Source organism: Salmo trutta, unplaced genomic scaffold (assembly GCF_901001165.1).
Source record: "Salmo trutta unplaced genomic scaffold, fSalTru1.1, whole genome shotgun sequence".
NCBI classification, from domain to species: domain Eukaryota; kingdom Metazoa; phylum Chordata; class Actinopteri; order Salmoniformes; family Salmonidae; genus Salmo; species Salmo trutta.
Genome location: NW_021822911.1, coordinates 12,462,494 through 12,482,805, shown reverse-complemented (window position 1 = coordinate 12,482,805; position 20,312 = coordinate 12,462,494). Strand labels below are relative to the sequence as shown.

At 42.1% G+C, this 20,312-nt stretch overlaps 1 pseudogene; it reads left to right on the top strand.

Annotated features, from left to right (window-relative positions):
- Window positions 1-678: 678 nt before the first annotated feature.
- On the top strand, window positions 679-10,193 carry LOC115186479 (zinc finger protein 180-like; annotated as a pseudogene).
- The last annotated feature ends 10,119 nt before the right edge of the window (window positions 10,194-20,312 follow it).

The following is a 20,312-nucleotide window of genomic DNA, read 5'->3' as shown; positions in this document are numbered from 1 at the left end:
TCAGTCTCAGGAGAGGGCAGTGATGAAACTGGGTCTTGTAGGCCGGGTTCATCAAACTAATATTTGAAAATATATGTTTTTACTGCTAATTTCACATACATTTTAAGAATACTGCTGCAGCAAACAGAAAACACTTGGGTTTTTACAGAAATGTTTGATGATTGACTAGGAATGCCTTGGTGACCACTGTTTTTTACACTGGCTATTATTTTAATGAACTCCCCCAAACAAGATCCAATCTGAACCAATCATAGACTTATATGTTTCACCAGTTTGGCCACACAGTACAGCACAGGAGACAACTAAGTAACTAGATACTCTGTTTGTCTTTGACAGGAGAGAGACCAGACTCTCCCTCTGACAGCGGGAAGAGTCCTTCAGGGGAATCAGACCCAGGGAAGAGTCCTTCAGGGGAATCAGACCCAGGGAAGAGTCCTTCAGGGGAATCAGCAGAATCAGGCCCAGAGACGCCCAAAGCAACAGGAGGACATCATCACTGCTCCCACTGTGGAAAGAGTTTTACCAAGTTAGGGAACCTGAATAGGCATGAGAGGACACACAGGAGAAAAACCTTTCCAATGCTCCCAGTGTGGAAAGAGTTTTAACGAATTAGGGTACCTATTAATACATAAGAGAATACACTCTGGAGAGAAGCCTTACCATTGCTCCAAATGCGGAATGACTTTTACCTGGTTAGGGAGCCTGAAAACACACGAGAGAATTCACACTGGAGAAAATCCTTTCCAATGTTCACACTGTGGAAATAATTTTACCCAGTTAGGGAACCTAAATCGGCACAAGAGGACACACACAGGAGAGAAGCCTTATCACTGTTCCCAGTGTGGAAAGGGTTTTAGGGGTTTAATGAGCCTGAAACAGCATGAGAGGACACACACAGGAGATAAGCCTTATCACTGTTCCCACTGTGGAAAGAGTTTTAGGGGTTTAATGAGCCTGAAACAGCATGAGAGGACACACACAGGAGAGAAGCCTTACCGATGCACCATATGTGGAAAGAGATTTACCCTGTTAAAGTCCATGAAATTACATGGAAGAATACATATGGGAGAGAAGCCTTATCAATGTTCCCAATGTGGAAAGAATTTTAGGGGTTTAGTGAACCTGAAACAGCATGAGAGGACACACCCACAAGAAAAGCCCTACCAATGCTCCCTGTGTGGAAAGAGTTTTACCAAGTTAGAGGGCCTGACTAGGCATGAGAGGACACCACAGGAGGGGATAAGACCTACCACTGCTCCCTGTGTGGAAAGAGATTTAACCGGTTAAGGCATCTGAATGAGAGAAACAGACAGAGGAAATGTACAGGTTTAAGGCTCATACAGAGCACGTGCATAACAAAGTTAAATTTCCACGATAGTAAGTAAGTAGCCTTGCAGGAGCCTTGGCTTGTCTGATCCAGAACAGCTCATAGTAACAGGAACCTTGGCTTGTCTGATCCAGAACAGCTCATAGTAACAGGAACCTTGGCTTGTCTGATCCAGAACAGCTCATAGTAACAGGAACCTTGGCTTGTCTGATCCAGAACAGCTCATAGTAACAGGAACCTTGGCTTGTCTGATCCAGAACAGCTCATAGTAACAGGAGCCTACTTCCCCTGGACAGGACTCTAGTCTATAGATCCTCTTAATTTTTCACTGCTGCTCTTTAATTATTTGTTATCGTTAGTTCTCATTTGTATTTTTTGAAGTTATTATTATTATTTATTTAACTGCATTGTTGGTTAGGGCTTGTAAGTATTTCACTGTAAGGTGACGGTCTACACCTGTTGTATTCAGTGCATGTGACATAAGATTTGATTTGATAGTCTATTAAGTTGTTATATAGATTAATGGAATTTTGCATTTCTTGATTCCAACCTTAACCTCTTGAATTGGATTTGATATATGATTTGAATATTGCTAAATTAATTTGATTGGATACATTTGCAGATAAACATATTGGCACCGTTGCACTTTTCTTAAATAATGACCCATTTCTTCTAAAATAAGTAGAAACTGTTGCTCTCCACATCTTATAGAATTTTCAAGATTGCAGAACCAATACATTTTTTGTTAACTTAAGTTTACATTCGGCTAATTCAGCCGCACCCGTTGCTGACAGGTGTATAAAATCAAGCACACAGCCATGCAATCTCCACAGAAAACATTGGCAGTAGAATGGCCTTACTGAAGAGCTCAGTGACTTTCAATGTGGCACAGTCATAGGATGCCACCTTTCCAACAAGTCAGTTTATCTAGTTTCTGCCCTGCTTGAGCTGCCCCGGTTAACTGTAAGTGCTGTTATAGTGAAGTGGAAACATCTAGGAGCAACAACGGCTCGGGCGTGAAGTTTGTAGGCCACACAATTTCACAGAACGGGACTGACAAGTGCTGAAGCGCGTAGCATGTAAAAATCGTCTGTCCTCAGTTGTAACCCTGACTACTGAGTTCCAGACTGCCTCTGGAAGCAACGTCAGCACAAGAACTGTTCGTCGGGAGCTTCTTGACTAGCTTCACATTACACACACACACACACAGCAGCCTAGCCTGAAAATAGCCTGAAAATATTTTGATATCTTGGATTGTTCTGACAAATATTTCCAGGCTCCGCTGGCATGGAATCTCCCAGGATAAACATCCATGCTCTCCTCCCGGAGGTTATGACAACACAACATCAACACCGTAAATACACAACTTGATGCAACCACATGAAAAGGTTGGGAACATGTTTTCATTGGCCAGTGAGTGGTTAAGCCCTCGTCACAGCTACAACTTATTGATCAGAATTCCTGCTGTAAAAATAGCTACATTATTTCTGACACCCACAACTCAACTGCACCACGCGAGTTTGATAAGATTTATGTTTGATTTTTAAAAAATAGAATCTTTAGTCTTGGTTCCCTGCATTTTAAAACATTTCTTTACTTTTGATATTGAATACTGCATTGTTGTTGAGGAAGAGCTTGCAGGTAACGGGGCATTTATACTATTGGTAAAACATGTGGATAACCACGCTAGCTTCGCTCTCGTGTGGTGCTAACAAGTATAATAGGTAGTGCTAGGTATCAACAGCCTCCCGAGTGGTGCTAACAAGTATAATTGGTAGTGCTAGGTATCAACAGCCTCCCGAGTGGTGCTAACAAATATAATAGGTAGTGCTAGGTATCAACAGCCTCCCGAGTGGCGCAGCTCTGCATCGCACTACAGATCCGGGTTTGATCCCGGACTGTGTCGCAGCCGGCCGCAACCGGGAGACCCATGAGGCGGCACACAATTTGCCCAGCGTCGTCCGGGATAGGGGAGGGTTTGGCCGGCTTGGATGTCCTTGTCCCACCGATCATAAGATCAAAATGATAGGGCTTAGACTGAAACTATAATTTAGATCTGATGATCGGTGGAACAAGGACATCCTCAGACAGGGCTTAGACTGTAAAACTGTCTGAGGATGTCCTTGTTCCACCGATCATCAGATCTAAATTATAGTTTTACAGTCTAAGCCCTGTCTGAGGGGGGAGGTTCCTCTAAGCTATATGGAACTGTTTTAAAACTTATTTGGGATAGGTGGCAGTATTTTCACGTCCGGATAAAAAACTTCCCTGGATTTAATCTGGTTACTACTCCTGCCCAGAAACTAGAATATGCATATAATTAGTAGATTTGGATAGAAAACACTCTAAAGTTTCTAAAACTGTTTGAATGGTGTCTGTGAGTATAACAGAATTCATATGGCAGGCCAAAACCTGAGAAGATTCCATACAGGAAGTGCCCTGTCTGACAATTTGTTCTCCTTCTGTTGCATCTCTATCGAAAATACAGCATCTGTGCTGTAACGTGACACTTTCTAAGGCTCCCTTTGGCTCTCTAAAGCCGCCAGAAAGTGGAATGGGGTGTCTGCTGTCTCTGGGCGAAGAACAGCAGGAGAATTTGTAAGTGGTCAGCCTGGGGACAGTGACACTGGAGATGCGCGGTCATGAGACTACTCCATTTTTTCTTTCAGCCTTTGAATGAATACAACGTTGCCCGGTTGGAATATTATTGCTATTTTACGAGAAAAATAGCATAAAAATTGATTTTAAACAGCGTTTGACATGCTTCTAAGTATGGTAATGGAATATTTGGAATTTTCTTGTCACGAAATGGAACGTCTGTCCTCAACAGGTTAACCTGTTGGGGCTAGGGGGCAGTATTGACAATTTAAAAACTGTTTTAAGAAGGTTATACCAAGGATAATTTTGCTATTTGATTTTGAACTTTAAGACCCATAGAAGTATCAATAAAGAAATATTCAAAAGTTATTTTATGTAAAACAATATTTGGCCATACTGCTATAACCCATACTAACGCATTGCATAACATTCACAACATGGAACAACAGTCCCCCAAAACATCCAAAGGAAGTTTGTTCTGAAGTGTCTGTCCTATATCTGAGAGATACATGTCTTTAACCCCTTTTTTTGCCACTTAAGTCTTTCCACATTGTGTTACGTTACAGCCTTATTCTACAATGGATTAAATAAATAAGAATCCTCATCAGTCTACACACAATACCCCAAAATGACATCACAATACCCCATAATGGCGTCACAATACCCCATAATGACAAAGAGAAAATAGGTTTGGAGAAAAAATGTCACATTTATTAAAAATAAGAAACATAAATACCTTATTTAAATAAGTATTCAGACCCTTTGCTATGAGACTCGAAATTGAGCTCAGGTGTGCATACTGTTTCCATTGATCATCGTTGAGATGTTTCTACAGCTTGATTGGACGTGATTTGGAAAGACACACACCTGTCTGGCTGCCACAGCATTCTGAAGCGATACGCCATCCCATCTGGTTTGCTCTTAGTGGGACGATCATTTGTTTTTCAACAGGTCAATGACCCAACACACCTCCAGGTTGTGTAAGGGCTATTTGAGCAAGAAGGAGAGTGATGGAGTGCTGCATCAGATGACCTGGCCTCCACAATCACCCGACCTCAACCCAATTGAGATGGTTTGGGATGAGTTGGACCGCAGCGTGAAGGAAAAGCAGCCAACAAGTGCTCAGCATATGTGGGAACTCCTTCAAGACTATTGAAGAAGCATTCCAGGTGAAGCTGGTTGAGAGAATGCCAAGAGTGTGCAAAGCTGTCATCAAGGCAAAGGGTGGCTACTTTGAAAAATCAAATATATATTTTGAACTGTTTATCACTTTTTTGGTTACTACATGATTCCATATGTGTTATTTCATAGTTTGTCTTCACTATTATTCTACAATGTAGAAAATGGTAAAACAAATAATTATAACCCTTGAATGAGTAGGTGTGTCCAAACTTTTGACTGGTACTGTATATACACTTACAACTGTATATCTCATGAATGTTTTTACATTCAGTTACATGAAGTCACTTTCTTACCACTCTTCCATAGTCCAACATGTAAGGAAAGCTTTTTTTAACTCAAAAGGGATGCTGCCAAAAATGTATTGAATTCAAATGGATTTACCCAGCCTACAAAGCACTACAGCCACTCTGTGATGACCAGTTCTGCTCTTTTATTGAGGGATCTAGTCTAGATTAAACCTCATAGGAAGACAGTTTTATCATGTGGAGGTTTCATTCAGGTCTCTGTTTAACGGGATACTCTTTGTCTTTGGCAGGAGAGAAACCAGACTCTCACTCTGACAGCAGGAAGAGTCCTTCAGGGGAACCAGACCCAGAGACGCCCAAACCAGCGAGACAACACCACTGCTCCCACTGTGAAAATAGTTTTTGCTGGTTAAGGAACCTAAAACTGCATGAGAGACACACACACACAGGAAAAAGCCTTTCCAATGTTCCCAGTGTGGAAAGAGTTTTACCATGTTAGCTAACCTGAAAAGGCATGAGAGAATACACACAGGAGAAAAGCCTTATCACTGTTCCCACTGTGGAATGAGTTTTACTCAGACAGGGCACCTAAAATCTCATGAGAGGATACACACAGGAGAAAAGCCTTTCCAATGTTCCCAGTGTGGAAAAAGTTTTCCTAAGAAAGGGCAATTAAAAGAGCATGAGAGAATACACAAAGGAGAAAAGCCATTCCAATGTTCCCATTGTGGAAATAGTTTTACTCTAATAGGAAACCTAAAAAGCATGCGAAACTACACACCGGAGAAATGCCTTTCCAATGTTCCCAGTGTGAAAAGAGTTTTGCCGTGTTAGCTCACCTGAAAAGGCATGAGAGAATACACACAGGAGAAAGGCCTTACCACTGTTCCCACTGTGAAAAGAGGTTTATACAGTTAGGGGACCTAAAAGCTCATGAGAGAATACACACAGGAGAAAAGCCTTTCCAATGTTCCCACTGTGAAAAGAGTTTTATTCATTTAGGGTACCTAAAAGCTCATGAGAGGACACACACAGGAGAAAAGTCTTTCCAATGTTCCCATTGTGAAAAGACTTTTAGCGTTTTAGCTAACCTGAAAAGTCATGAGAGAATACACACTGGAGAAAAGCCTTATCACTGTTCCCACTGTGGAATAAGTTTTACTCAGACAGGGCACCTAAAAGCTCACGAGAGGATGCACACAGGAGAAAAGCCTTTCCATTGTTCCCAGTGTGGAAAGAGTTTTGCTAAGAAAGGTCCGTTAAAAGAGCATGAGAGAATACACACAGGATAAAGCCTTTCCAATGCTCCCAGTGTGGAAAGCGTTTTACCTGGTTAAGCAGCCTGAAGGAGCATAGAAGACACACACCAAAAAAAGCCCTACCACATCTCTCTCTGTGTGGAAAGACATTTTCCCAGTCACAGAACCTGAAATCACATGAGAGAATAAAGGCGCTGTGTTCTGACTTATATTTTTGACTGAGAATTTGTGTTTTTGTTTATGCCACATGAAATAATATTGTTTATGATTATACCTGTCTATATAAGGTCCCACAGTTGACAATGCACGTCAGAGCAAACACCAAGCAATGAGGTCGAAGAAATTGTCCATAGAGCTCCGAGACAGGATTGTGTCAAGGCACAGATCTGGGGAATGGTCCCAAAAAATGTCTGTAGCATTGGAGGTCCCCAAGAACACAGTGGTCACCATGATTCTTTGATGGAAGAAGTTTGGAACCACCAAGACTCTTCCCAGAGCTGGCCACCCAGCCAAACCGAGCAATTGGGAGAGAAGGGCATTGGTCAGGGAGGTGACCAAGAACCCAATGGTCACTCTGACAGAGCTACAGAGTTCCTCTGTGGGGATGGGAGAACCTTCCAGAAGGACAACCATCTCTGTAGCACTCCACCAATCAGGCCTTTATGGTAGAGTGGCCAGACGGAAGGCACTCCTCAGTAAAAGGCACATGACAGCCTGCTTGGAGTTTGCCAAAAAGGCACCTAAAGGATTCTCAGACCATGATAAACAAGATTATTTGGTCTGATGAAACCAAGATTGAAGTCTTTGGCCTGAATGCCAAGCATCACATCTTGCGTAAACCTGGCACAGCATCAGGCTGTGAGGATGTTTTTCAGCGGCAGGAACTGGGATACTAGTCAGGATCGAGGGAAAGATGGACGGAGCAAAGTACAGAGAGCTCTTTGATGAAAACCTGCTCCAGAGCACTCAGGGCCTCAGACTGGGGCAAAGGTTCACTTCCAACAGGACAATGACCCTAAGCACACAGCCAAGACAGTGTAGGAGTGGCTTTGGGACAAGTCGCTGAATAACCTTGAGTGAACCAGCCCGGACTTGAACCCAATCTAACATCTTTGGTGAGACCTGAAAATAGCTGTGTAGCAAAGCTCCCCATCCAATCTGACAGAGTTTGAGAGAAGAATGGTAGAAACTTGTAACGTCATCCCCATGAAGACTGGAGGCTGTCATCGCTGCCCAAGGTGTTTCAACAAAGTACGTAGTAAACGGTCTGAATACTTATGCAGATTTTTCAGTTTATTATTTTAATAAATGAGCAAAGAAATATATATAATGTATTTCCTTTGTCATTATGGGGTATTGCTTTGTCATTATGGGGTATTGTGAGGTCATTATGGGGTATTGTGTGTCAATTCAGTATTTAAAAAAAATATTTTAGAATAAGGCTGTAACGTAACAAAATGTGGAAAAAGTGACGGGGTCTGAGTACTTTCCGAATGCACTGTATTGTTACACCATGTAGGAGCAGTATAGACCTAGTCTGTTCATACATGATGTATTGTTACACCATGTAGGAGCAGTATAGACCTAGTCTGTTCATTATATACATCTATATGATGTATTGTTACACCTCCAGGTTGTGGGGGGGCCAGTACAAAAAAAATGCATGAATTGAAATGTATGTATTCACTACTGTAAGTCGCTCTGGATAAGACGACTTACAGTAGTGAATACATACATTTCAATTCATGCATTTTTTTTTGTACTGGCCCCCCCACAACCTGGAGGTGTAACAATACATCATTAGATGTATATAATGAACAGACTAGGTCTATACTGCTCCTACATGGTGTAACAATACATCATGTATGAACAGACTAGGTCTATACTGCTCCTACATGGTGTAACAATACAGTGCATTCGGAAAGTACTCAGACCCCGTCACTTTTTCCACATTTTGTTACGTTACAGCCTTATTCTAAAATATTTTTTTTAAATACTGAATTGACACACAATACCCCATAATGACCTCACAATACCCCATAATGACAAAGCAATACCCATAATGACAAAGGAAATACATTATATATATTTCTTTGCTCATTTATTAAAATAATAAACTGAAAAATCTGCATAAGTATTCAGACCGTTTACTACGTACTTTGTTGAAACACCTTGGCAGCGATGACAGCCTCCAGTCTTCATGGGGATGACGTTACAAGTTTCTACCATTCTTCTCTCAAACTCTGTCAGATTGGATGGGGAGCTTTGCTACACAGCTATTTTCAGGTCTCACCAGAGATGTTAGATTGGGTTCAAGTCCGGGCTGGTTCACTCAAGGTTATTCAGCGACTTGTCCCAAAGCCATCCTACACTGTCTTGGCTGTGTGCTTAGGGTCATTGTCCTGTTGGAAGGTGAACCTTCGCCCCAGTCTGAGGCCCTGAGTGCTCTGGAGCAGGTTTTCATCAAAGAGCTCTCTGTACTTTGCTCCGTCCATCTTTCCCTCGATCCTGACTAGTATCCCAGTTCCTGCCGCTGAAAAACATCCTCACAGCCTGATGCTGTGCCAGGTTTACGCAAGATGTGATGCTTGGCATTCAGGCCAAAGACTTCAATCTTGGTTTCATCAGACCAAAATCTTGTTTATCATGGTCTGAGAATCCTTTAGGTGCCTTTTTGGCAAACTCCAAGCAGGCTGTCATGTGCCTTTTACTGAGGAGTGCCTTCCGTCTGGCCACTCTACCATAAAGGCCTGATTGGTGGAGTGCTACAGAGATGGTTGTCCTTCTGGAAGGTTCTCCCATCCCCACAGAGGAACTCTGTAGCTCTGTCAGAGTGACCATTGGGTTCTTGGTCACCTCCCTGACCAATGCCCTTCTCTCCCAATTGCTCGGTTTGGCTGGGTGGCCAGCTCTGGGAAGAGTCTTGGTGGTTCCAAACTTCTTCCATCAAAGAATCATGGTGACCACTGTGTTCTTGGGGACCTCCAATGCTACAGACATTTTTTGGGACCATTCCCCAGATCTGTGCCTTGACACAATCCTGTCTCGGAGCTCTATGGACAATTTCTTCGACCTCATTGCTTGGTGTTTGCTCTGACGTGCATTGTCAACTGTGGGACCTTATATAGACAGGTATAATCATAAACAATATTATTTCATGTGGCATAAACAAAAACACAAATTCTCAGTCAAAAATATAAGTCAGAACACAGCGCCTTTATTCTCTCATGTGATTTCAGGTTCTGTGACTGGGAAAATGTCCTTCCACACGAGAGAGATGTGGTAGGGCTTTTTTGGTGTGTGTCTTCTTATGCTCCTTCAGGCTGCTTAACCAGGTAAAACGCTTTCCACACTGGGAGCATTGGAAAGGCTTTATCCTGTGTGTATTCTCTCATGCTCTTTTAACGGACCTTTCTTAGCAAAACTCTTTCCACACTGGGAACAATGGAAAGGCTTTTCTCCTGTGTGCATCCTCTCGTGAGCTTTTAGGTGCCCTGTCTGAGTAAAACTCATTCCACAGTGGGAACAGTGATAAGGCTTTTCTCCAGTGTGTATTCTCTCATGCCTTTTCAGGTTAGCTAAAACGCTAAAAGTCTTTTCACAATGGGAACATTGGAAAGACTTTTCTCCTGTGTGTGTCCTCTCATGAGCTTTTAGGTACCCTAAATGAATAAAACTCTTTTCACAGTGGGAACATTGGAAAGGCTTTTCTCCTGTGTGTATTCTCTCATGAGCTTTTAGGTCCCCTAACTGAATAAACCTCTTTTCACAGTGGGAACAGTGGTAAGGCCTTTCTCCTGTGTGTATTCTCTCATGCCTTTTCAGGTTAGCTAACACGGCAAAACTCTTTTCACACTGGGAACATTGGAAAGGCATTTCTCCGGTGTGTAGTTTCGCATGCTTTTTTAGGTTTCCTATCCGAGTAAAACTCTTTCCACAATGGGAACATTGGAATGGCTTTTCTCCTTTGTGTATTCTCTCATGTTCTTTTAATTGCCCTATCTTAGTAAAACTCTTTCCACACTGGGAACATTGGAAAGGCTTTTTCTCCTGTGTGTTTCCTCTTATGAGCTTTTAGGTCCCCATCCTGATTAAAACTCATTCCACATTGGGAACAGTGATAAGGCCTTTCTCCAGTGTGTATTCTCTCATGCCTCTTTCAGGTTAGCTAACACAGCAAAACTCTTTCCACACTGGGAGCATTGGAAAGGCTTTTCTCCCGTGTGTGTCCTCTCATGCAGTTTCAGGTTCCCTAACCAGCGAAAACTCTTTTCACAGTGGGAGCAGTGGTGTTGTCTCGCTGTTTTGGGCGTCTCTGGGTCTGGTTCCCCTGAAGGACTCTTCCCGCTGTCAGAGTGAGAGTCTGGTTTCTCTCCTGCCAAAGACAAACAGAGTATCCCGTTAAACAGAGACCTGAATGAAACCTCCACATGATAAAACTGTCTTCCTATGAGGTTTAATCCAGACTAGATCCCTCAATAAAAGAGCAGAACTGGTCATCACAGAGTGGCTGTAGTGCTTTGTAGGCTGGGTAAATCCATTTGAATTCAATACATTTTTGGCAGCATCCCTTTTGAGTTAAAAAAAGCTTTCCTTACATGTTTGCCTATGGAAGAAGTGGTAAGAAAGTGACTTCATGTAACTGAATGTAAAAACATTCATGAGATATACAGTACCAGTCAAAAGTTTGGACACACCTACTCATTCAAGGGTTATAATTATTTGTTTTACCATTTTCTACATTGTAGAATAATAGTGAAGACGTCAAACTATGAAATAACACATATGGAATCATGTAGTAACCAAAAAAGTGATAAACAGTTCAAAATATATATTTGATTTTCAAAGTAGCCACCCTTTGCCTTGATGACAGCTTTGCACACTCTTGGCATTCTCTCAACCAGCTTCACCTGGAATGCTTCTTCAATAGTCTTGAAGGAGTTCCCACATATGCTGAGCACTTGTTGGCTGCTTTTCCTTCACGCTGCGGTCCAACTCATCCCAAACCATCTCAATTGGGTTGAGGTCGGGTGATTGTGGAGGCCAGGTCATCTGATGCAGCACTCCATCACTCTCCTTCTTGCTCAAATAGCCCTTACACAACCTGGAGGTGTGTTGGGTCATTGACCTGTTGAAAAACAAATGATCGTCCCACTAAGCACAAACCAGATGGGATGGCGTATCGCTTCAGAATGCTGTGGTAGCCAGACAGGTTGTGTGCCTTTCCAAATCACGTCCAATCAAGCTGTAGAAACATCTCAACGATGATCAATGGAAACAGTATGCACACCTGAGCTCAATTTCGAGTCTCATAGCAAAGGGTCTGAATACTTATTTAAATAAGGTATTTATGTTTCTTATTTTTAATAAATGTGACATTTTTTCTCCAAACCTATTTCTCTTTGTCATTATGGGGTATTGTGATGCCATTATGGGGTATTGTGATGTCATTATGGGGTATTGTGATGTCATTATGGGGTATTGTGTGTAGACTGATGAGGATTCTTATTTATTTAATCCATTGTAGAATAAGGCTGTAACGTAACACAATGTGGAAAGACAAGTGGCAAAAAAAGGGGTTAAAGACATGTATCTCTCAGATATAGGACAGACACTTCAGAACAAACTTCCTTTGGATGTTTTGGGGGACTGTTGTTCCATGTTGTGAATGTTATGCAATGCGTTAGTATGGGTTATAGCAGTATGGCCAAATATTGTTTTACATAAAATAACTTTTGAATATTTCTTTATTGATACTTCTATGGGTCTTAAAGTTCAAAATCAAATAGCAAAATTATCCTTGGTATAACCTTCTTAAAACAGTTTTTAAATTGTCAATACTGCCCCCTAGCCCCAACAGGTTAACCTGTTGAGGACAGACGTTCCATTTCGTGACAAGAAAATTCCAAATATTACATTACCATACTTAGAAGCATGTCAAACGCTGTTTAAAATCAATTTTTATGCTATTTTCTCGTAAAATAGCAATAATATTCCAACCGGGCAACGTTGTATTCATTCAAAGGCTGAAAGAAAAAAATGGAGTAGTCTCATTACCGCCCATCTCCAGTGTCACTGTCCCCAGGCTGACCACTTACAAATTCTCCTGCTGTTCTTCGCCCAGAGACAGCAGACACCCCATTCCACTTTCTGGCGGCTTTAGAGAGCCAATGGGAGCCTTAGAAAGTGTCACGTTACAGCACAGATGCTGTATTTTCGATAGAGATGCAACAGAAGGAGAACAAATTGTCAGACAGGGCACTTCCTGTATGGAATCTTCTCAGGTTTTGGCCTGCCATATGAATTCTGTTATACTCACAGACACCATTCAAACAGTTTTAGAAACTTTAGAGTGTTTTCTATCCAAATCTACTAATTATATGCATATTCTAGTTTCTGGGCAGGAGTAGTAACCAGATTAAATCGGGTACGTTTTTTATCCAGCCGTGAAAATACTGCCACCTATCCCAAATAAGTTTTAAAACAGTTCCATATAGCTTAGAGGAACCTCCCCCCTCAGACAGGGCTTAGACTGTAAAACTATAATTTAGATCTGATGATCGGTGAAACAAGGACATCCTCAGACAGTTTTACAGTCTAAGCCCTGTCTGAGGATGTCCTTGTTCCACCGATCATCAGATCTAAATTATAGTTTCAGTCTAAGCCCTGTCATTTTGATCTTATGATCAGTGGGACAAGGACATCCAAGCCGGCCAAACCCTCCCCTATCCCGGACGACGCTGGGCAAATTGTGTGCCGCCTCATGGGTCTCCCGGTTGCGGCCGGCTGCGTCACAGTCCGGGATCAAACCCGGATCTGTAGTGCGATGCAGAGCTGCGCCACTCGGGAGGCTGTTGATACCTAGCACTACCTATTATATTTGTTAGCACCACTCGGGAGGCTGTTGATACCTAGCACTACCTATTATACTTGTTAGCACCACTCGGGAGGCTGTTGATACCTAGCACTACCTATTATACTTGTTAGCACCACACGAGAGCGAAGCTAGCGTGGTTATCCACGTTTTACCAATAGTATAAATGCCCCGTTACCTGCAAGCTCTTCCTCAACAACAATGCATTATTCAATATCAAAAGTTAAAGAAATGTTTTAAAATGCAGGGAACCAAGACTAAAGATTCTATTTTAACAAACCAAACATAAATCTTATCAAACTCGCGTGGTGCAGTTGAGTTGTGGGTGTCAGAAATAATGTAGCTATTTTTACAGCAGGAATTCTGATAAATAAGTTGTAGCTGTGGCGAGGGCTTAACCACTCACTGGCCAATGAAAACATGTTCCCAACCTTTTCATGTGGTTGCATCAAGTTGTGTATTTACGGTGTTTGATGTTGTGTTGTCACAATGTTGAAAATCCTATAAGATGTGGAGAACATCAGTTTCAACTTATTTTAGAAGAAATGGGTCATTATTTAAGAAAAGTGCAACGGTGCCAATATGTTTATCTGCAAATGTATCCAATCAAATTAATTTAGCAATATTCAAATCATATATCAAATCCAATTCAAGAGGTTAAGGTTGGAATCAAGAAATGCAAAATTCCATTAATCTATATAACAACTTAATAGACTATCAAATCAAATCTTATGTCACATGCACTGAATACAACACCTTACAGTGAAATACTTACAAGCCCTAACCAACAATGCAGTTAAATAAATAAATAATAATAACTTCAAAAAATACAAATGAGAAATAAAGATAACAAAATAATTAAAGAGCAGCAGTGAAAAATTAAGAGGATCTATAGACTAGAGTCCTGCCTAGGGGAAGTAGGTTCCTGTTACTATGAGCTGTTCTGGATCAGACAAGCCAAGGTTCCTGTAACTATGAGCTGTTCTGGATCAGACAAGCCAAGGTTCCTGTTACTATGAGCTGTTCTGGATCAGACAAGCCAAGGCTCCTGTAACTATGAGCTGTTCTGGATCAGACAAGCCAAGGCTCCTGTAACTATGAGCTGTTCTGGATCAGACAAGCCAAGGTTCCTGTTACTATGAGCTGTTCTGGATCAGACAAGCCAAGGTTCCTGTTACTATGAGCTGTTCTGGATCAGACAAGCCAAGGCTCCTGTAACTATGAGCTGTTCTGGATCAGACAAGACAAGGTTCCTGTTACTATGAGCTGTTCTGGATCAGACAAGCCAAGGTTCCTGTTACTATGAGCTGCTCTGGATCAGACAAGCCAAGGCTCCTGTAACTATGAGCTGTTCTGGATCAGACAAGCCAAGGTTCCTGTTACTATGAGATGTTCTGGATCAGACAAGCCAAGGTTCCTGTTACTATGAGCTGTTCTGGATCAGACAAGACAAGGCTCCTGTTACTATGAGCAGTTCTGGATCAGACAAGCCAAGGCTCCTGTTACTATGAGCTGTTCTGGATCAGACAAGCCAAGGCTCCTGTTACTATGAGCTGTTTCTGGATCAGACAAGCCAAGGCTCCTGTTACTATGAGCTGTTCTGGATCAGACAAGCCAAGGCTCCTGTTACTATGAGCTGTTCTGGATCAGACAAGCCAAGGCTCCTGTTACTATGAGCTGTTCTGGATCAGTCAAGCCAAGGTTCCTGTTACTATGAGCTGTTCTGGATCAGACAAGCCAAGGCTCCTGTTACTATGAGCAGTTCTGGATCAGACAAGCCAAGGCTCCTGTAACTATGAGCTGTTCTGGATCAGACAAGCCAAGGCTCCTGTTACTATGAGCTGTTCTGGATCAGACAAGCCAAGGCTCCTGTTACTATGAGCTGTTCTGGATCAGACAAGCCAAGGCTCCTGTTACTATGAGCAGTTCTGGATCAGACAAGCCAAGGCTCCTGCAAGGCTACTTACTTACTATCGTGGAAAATTACAAACTTTGTTATGCACCTGCGCTGTATGAGCCTTAAACCTGTACATTTCCTCTGTCTGTTTCTCTCATGTTGGAAGAAACCAGTGTTTTTCCTCTCCTGTTTCTGAGTAACTTGGTCGCGCGGCCAAAGACAAAGGGCCGTCAGAGAGAGACCAGTTTTTGGTCCATCCTGTTATTTTCGTATCTTTCAAGGGCAAAGCCGTGTGGAGATATGAAGAGAACAGAGGCTAGTTTGAGCAGCAGCGACAATTCTATCAGCAGAAAGGAGCAACAAAACTGGCGTCATCACTTGTTTGTACACTATGTTCCCATCATGATGTCACACACCTGCTAAACTGCCACGTAGACAAAGGTTCTAGAAGCGGAGACCTCTTGTTCGTTGGGCTCTTGGCTGTTGCACCTGTTGTGTGATTGTTAACTGCTCCACAATTGGAATTCTTATCATAAAATAAATTATTTGAAGAATCTACAGTCTCTTTTTTCCATTTCTGGTTATAATTTCCACCACATTAGTTATATAATAATTTACATGTTCAAATATCCCAGTCATCAAATTAAAATCTAAGGCTTTACACTTGTATCCAATACATCAATGTACTTTTAAATCTCATTTTAGACACATAAAACATACTTTTTTTAAGTAAACCTATTTTGTTGAAGACTTCATATAAACAATATTTCATGTGGTATAAACAAAAACACACATTCTCAGTCAAAAACACAAGTCAGAACACAGTCTTTCTATTCTCTCATGTGATTCCAGGTCCTCTGACTGGGAAAATGTCTTTCCACAATGAGAGCAGTGGTATGTCTTCTCCTCCTGTGTATGTATTCTTTCATGCTTATTCAGATGCCTTAACCGGTTAAATCTCTTTCCACACAGGGAGCAGTGGTAGGTCTTATCCCCTCCTGTGTGTGTCCTCTCATGCCTAGTCAGGCCCTCTAACTTGGTAAAACTCTTTCCACACAGGGAGCATTGATAAGGCTTCTCTCCCGTATGTATTCTTCCATGTAATTTCATGGACTTTAACAGGGTAAATCTCTTTCCACATATGGTGCATTGGTAAGGCTTCTCTCCTGTGTGTGTCCTCTCATGCTGTTTCAGGCTCATTAAACCCCTAAAACTCTTTCCACAGTGGGAACAGTGATAAGGCTTCTCTCCTGTGTGTGTCCTCTCATGCTGTTTCAGGCTCATTAAACCCCTAAAACTCTTTCCACACTGGGAACAGTGATAAGGCTTCTCTCCTGTGTGTGTCCTCTTGTGCCGATTTAGGTTCCCTAACTGGGTAAAATTCTTTCCACAGTGTGAACATTGGAAAGGATTTTCTCCAGTGTGAATTCTCTCGTGTGTTTTCAGGCTCCCTAACCAGGTAAAAGTCATTCCGCATTTGGAGCAATGGTAAGGCTTCTCTCCAGAGTGTATTCTCTTATGTATTAATAGGTACCCTAATTCGTTAAAACTCTTTCCACAGTGGGAGCATTGGAAAGGTTTTTCTCCTGTGTGTGTCCTCTCATGCCTATTCAGGTTCCCTAACTTGGTAAAACTCTTTCCACAGTGGGAGCAGTGATGTCCTCCTGTTGCTTTGGGCGTTTCTGGGCCTGATTCTGCTGATTCCCCTGAAGGACTCTTCCCTGGGTCTGATTCCCCTGAAGGACTCTTCCCCGGGTCTGATTCCCCTGAAGGACTCTTCCCTGGGTCTGATTCCCCTGAAGGACTCTTCCCGCTGTCAGAGGGAGAGTCTGGTCTCTCTCCTGTCAAAGACAAACAGAGTATCTAGTTACTTAGTTGTCTCCTGTGCTGTACTGTGTGGCCAAACTGGTGAAACATATAAGTCTATGATTGGTTCAGATTGGATCTTGTTTGGGGGAGTTCATTAAAATAATAGCCAGTGTAAAAAACAGTGGTCACCAAGGCATTCCTAGTCAATCATCAAACATTTCTGTAAAAACCCAATGTGTTTTCTGTTTGCTGCAGCAGTATTCTTAAAATGTATGTGAAATTAGGAGTAAAAACATATATTTTCAAATATTAGTTTGATGAACCCGGCCTACAAGACCCAGTTTCATCACTGCCCTCTCCTGAGACTGAAAGCCCAGAGACTTGCACTTTGCCCGGGTGTGTGGTTTTGTCTGGGGGCTAAAATGAACATTCGAGGCCATCAAGCTACTATGCTCGGAGATAGTTTTCATTTCAACTGAGGTCGTGGCTACGATTCAGACCTGAATACTAGAGGTTTCTGATACTTTCAAAGCAGATTGAACTAATCTGTGAAACGAGACTGTGCTTGTTATGGCCTCACTCAAAACAACAGTTACACACCATGATGATTGCAGCACTTTACACCTGACTAACTCCCTGGAGGCTGACGTGAATCGCTGAGGATCTGATAAAGGTACAGGAGAGCTGTGTGAGCTTAGAGGGATTTTCTCACCGCAATATCCTAAAACCGATATTACATTTTTGGCCAATACAGATATCCAATATTTTCCTTGCCCCAAAAAATGATACCGATAACCGATATTAAAACTTTTAGCGGCCTTTTAAGCATTCTAGTACAGTTAAATAGTTAACACACACACACGGATGCAGCGGTCTAAGCCACTGCATCTCAGTACAAGAGGCGTCACTACAGTCCCTGGTTCGAATCCAGGCTGAATGATTGGGAGTCCCACAGTAGTTGTCTGTTATTGGTGTAGAGTGGACGGCAAAGAAGAGGGATCCAATATGTGGATAGGAAGAAACAAATTATCATTATTACTGGAAAAGATTCATTTAAAATCCAGGAATTTTAAAACTTTAGCTCTCTAGGTCAAGCCAGTAGGTTACAGTAAGTTGTAACTCTCCAGGTCATGCCAGTAGGCTACAGTATGTTGTATCTCTGTAGGTCAGGCCACTAAGTTACAGTAGGTTGTATCTCTCTAGGTCATGCCAGTAGGTTACAGTAGGTTGTATCTCTCTAGGTCATGCCAGTAGGTTACAGTAGGTTGTATCTCTCTAGGTCATGCCAGTAGGTTACAGTAGGTTGTATCTCTCTAGGTCATGCCAGTGGGTTACAGTAGGTTGTAACTCTCTAGGTCATGCCAGTAGGTTACAGTAGGTTGTAACTCTCTAGGTCATGCCAGTAGTCTACAGTAGGTTGTATCTCTCTAGGTCATGCCAGTAGGTTACAGTAGGTTGTATCTCTCTAGGTCATGCCAGTAGGCTACAGTAGGTTGTATCTCTCTAGGTCATGCCAGTAGGCTACAGTAGGTTGTAACTCTAGGTCATGCCAGTAGGTTACAGTAGGTTGTAACTCTCTAGGTCATGCCAGTAGGTTACAGTAGGTTGTAACTCTCTAGGTCATGCCAGTAGGTTACAATAGGTTGTATCTCTCTAGGTCATGCCAGTAGGTTACAGTTGGTTGTATCCAAGTGGAAACAATTATCAACCCATTGTGGAAAGGTTGAATTTGGTCAACAACAAAATGAATGGCTTATTTGCTACGTGAGGTTTACTTGATCTAACAGAAGTTTCATAATGATTAAGTTGTTACGTGGACACGTGACATACCGACAACTTTGATAAAAACACAATAGCAGTTGTGTCTCCAGATCGCTATGCATATTCATGCTAGTAGCTTAGCATCTCTCTCCATTGAATACAGGCGGTTGACGTCAACAACCCTCATAGAATATAAACAATAGATTACAATAATAAGATGTATCCACCAATCCAAAGACAGGATAGGTGGGAGATAGACAACCCACAGTGCAGCTTTGTGGACAACGACTCCCCTTGTTAGGACAGAGAGACATCTTGTCAGTATATCCATAATCTTTGGTGTAGCCAACCCAACTCTCACATGGCTCTATTGGGGGTCACGGTGTGTAGTAAAACATCACTACATTAAAATCACTACATGCCGTGCCCCCCAGTCTGCGGTCAGCAGATAGACCCTTCTCAAATATATATGTTAAGTCACTTTTTGGAAACGGAACGGAGAAAACAAGGGGTAGCTTGACTCTACGTCATCTGATTCTAGACATATCAGTCATCATCCCAGGACCCTCCGTTGAAGAGGTATTGACGAGCCAACTCCGAATATCCAAAGTTAAAAACTAATTTAAGGTGGTACTTACTGGTGTTAATCAGATCTCCTGTCTCCTCCTCTTCATCTTCCAATGTGACAGTAATCTCTCCTTCCTTCTTCACTCCAAAAACAACATCATCCTCTTCTTCCTCTTGTTTAACTGAAACGTCTTTCTCTTCATCTTTCACTGTAACAGCCTCACCCTCTACTTCTTGTTTTACTGAGACATCCTCCTCTTCCTTCTCCTCTTTCACGACAATGTTCAGCCCCAGAGCGTCTTTCTCCGTCCAGCAGACCTCCTCTTCTTTAACAGGAGTGGAGTAGTTTAGGGAGCTCATGTTCGGGGATGTTAGCTAGCTAGCTATCATTAGCGACTAGGCTAATGCTAACTTAACCAGCCAGCTACTATAGCTGACTAATAAACAATAACGTAATATTAAATTAAATAGGTTAACAAGTAGATACGATAGAAGTGTGTCTAAAACACAGTAGGTAATATAGACCGAAAGCGTATAAATAGCTTGAATCTTTCGGCTATGTTGGCTAGCAAACTACCGAGGTGGTTGACGAGCTGTTTATGAAGAACCGTCCACTAGATTATACGTCACGCTGCAGCATCGCCTGAAAGACGCACATCGCCGTCTGCTGACTGGAGGGAAACGCAGTTGAGGATCACATTTTATTTTCAGAGAAAGATTATTCTAAATGCATTTAATTACCTTTTTTTTGCTTTAGTTTACAGCGCATTCGGAAAGTATTCAGACCCCTTGA